The sequence below is a fragment of the Apium graveolens genome, chromosome 9 (assembly GCF_009905375.1).
Source record: "Apium graveolens cultivar Ventura chromosome 9, ASM990537v1, whole genome shotgun sequence".
NCBI lineage: Eukaryota > Viridiplantae > Streptophyta > Magnoliopsida > Apiales > Apiaceae > Apium > Apium graveolens.
This window is the reverse complement of record NC_133655.1, coordinates 80,939,627-80,941,642: the sequence shown is the minus strand read 5'-3', so window position 1 is coordinate 80,941,642 and position 2,016 is coordinate 80,939,627. Positions and strand designations below refer to the sequence as shown.

General features: G+C 37.1%; 1 non-coding gene across 1 annotated transcript; it reads right to left on the bottom strand.

The window, feature by feature from the left end:
- Positions 1-305: 305 nt before the first annotated feature.
- LOC141688019 (small nucleolar RNA R71) lies at positions 306-412 on the bottom strand. Its single transcript, XR_012561490.1, has one exon. It is a non-coding gene; the product is annotated as a small nucleolar RNA R71 (small nucleolar RNA).
- Between the last annotated feature and the right edge of the window lie 1,604 nt (positions 413-2,016).

Sequence of the window (2,016 nt, the reverse complement as noted above, 5' to 3'; positions counted from 1 at the left end):
CCGGCTATTGAGGCCAATAACTTTGAAATCAAGTCGGGCACTATTCAGATGGTGCAAAATTCTTTTTCGTTCAGAGGTGCTGCGACTGAAGACCCCAACATGCACATAAGGAATTTTGTCGAGATCTACAGTACTTTCAAATATTATGGTGTGACTTATGAGGCTATCAAGCTGAGGCTTTTCCCATTCTCTCTGAGGGAAAAGCTAAGGACTGGTTATATTCTGAACCAGCTGGGTCTATCACTACTTGGCAAGATCTTGCGCAAAAGTTTCTGGTTAAGTTTTATCCAATGGCAAAGACTGCGGCTATGAGGAGTGCTCTTACTCAGTTTGCGCAGCAACCTACAGAATCTATGTGCGAAGCTTGGGAGTGCTACAAAGAGATGTTGAGAAAGTGTCCACATCATGGAATGCCTGATTGGATGGTGATCACTGGTTTCTATAATGGTTTGGGGGCCCAATCTCGGCCCATGCTCGATGCAGCAGCTGGAGGCGCCTTGTGGGCCAAAAGCTATACTGAGGCTTATAATCTTATTGAGACTATGGATGCAAATGAGCATCAAAACCCAACTCAAAGGATGATGTCTGGGAAGGTAGCAGGTATTCTGGAAGTCGATGCAGCTACAGCTATTGCAGCGCAGCTCCAAGCGCTGTCTATGAAGGTCGATTCTCTAGCCACCTATGGGGTCAATCAGATAGTTATGGTCTGTGAGCTTTGTTCAGGTTCTCATGCTACGGATCAGTGTTCTCTTCTTAATGAATCTGTGCAGTATGTGAACAATTATCAGCGACAGCAGCAGCCTGTGCCAGCTACTTATCATCCTAACAACAGAAATCATCCAAATTTCAGCTGGATTAATAATCAGAATGCTATTCAACAATAATATCAGCAAGGCGTAAGTAAACAGTTCAATCCACCTGGATTCCAGCAACCAAAGCATTATGCTCAAAGTCAATCAAGTAATATCCGGGATATATCGTGTAATTATTTTTCTATTAAATAATTATTGTATGTGTTCAGTATCTATTCTGTGAGTTAATTGTTAAATGTTATCTGTATTTGGATATTCAAAAATATTATAATTGAGTATTTTAATTTTTATATGTCCAAAATAAAACATAGATAATTATCATATCTTCCTAATTATTTTTATGTTGATTTATGGATTTATAAGGATCATATGAAATTTATAAAATCTTTTTCCGAGTATTTAAAATCTATTTTACAAAAACGGGAACCAATCGACGTCATCCGTTGTTACGTTTTTGGAACCCGAAACTCTTCCGAGAACTCCTTCCTAACCTAATTGTAATATTCCGAGCATATTCCATGTTTCGACTTTTTCGATCCGGCGTACGGTTTGTTCTACGCGGGTCCCGGCGCAATATTTTCGATACAATATTCGTTTCGGTAAATCAATAAAACCCGTGTTTTCGATAAACGGGAGCTTTTTATTAAACTATCCCAATTATCACTTCGTAGTACGTGTAACCAGGCGCTGAGACCAAGACCGCAGTACAAATTGTACTGATTTGGATAATTATCCCGAAAACCGATACCGTTTGGATCAGTTTTTATAAATAAACGTACCGTTTTATATCCGGAATGATCCAACGGGATACTAATTTTCCGTAATTATAAATAGCCTTTTTCCGTATTTTATTTCGTATCAAAATCATTTACAGATAGTTAATTCTATAATTTTCAGAGAAAAACCCTAATTACAAAAAACTGTTCTAAGAATCAAACAGCAAAACGAAGGCGTTACCTATCTCTATTTTCAAAGCTTGAGTAACCAAAATGAAGGATTTGAAGTGTTTTATCAGATTCTGAGCTTTGTTTGACTACAGAATCAAAGGTTTATTTTCTGGAAATTTATTTATTTTCGAATTAAATTTATTAAAAATATGAATTTTTGTTCGGATGATTGTTTGTATGATTTGATGACGGCATGTTGTAGAGCTTGTTTTCCTGATGATTTTGATATATTATACGTCTGATTTGGAGTTCAATAA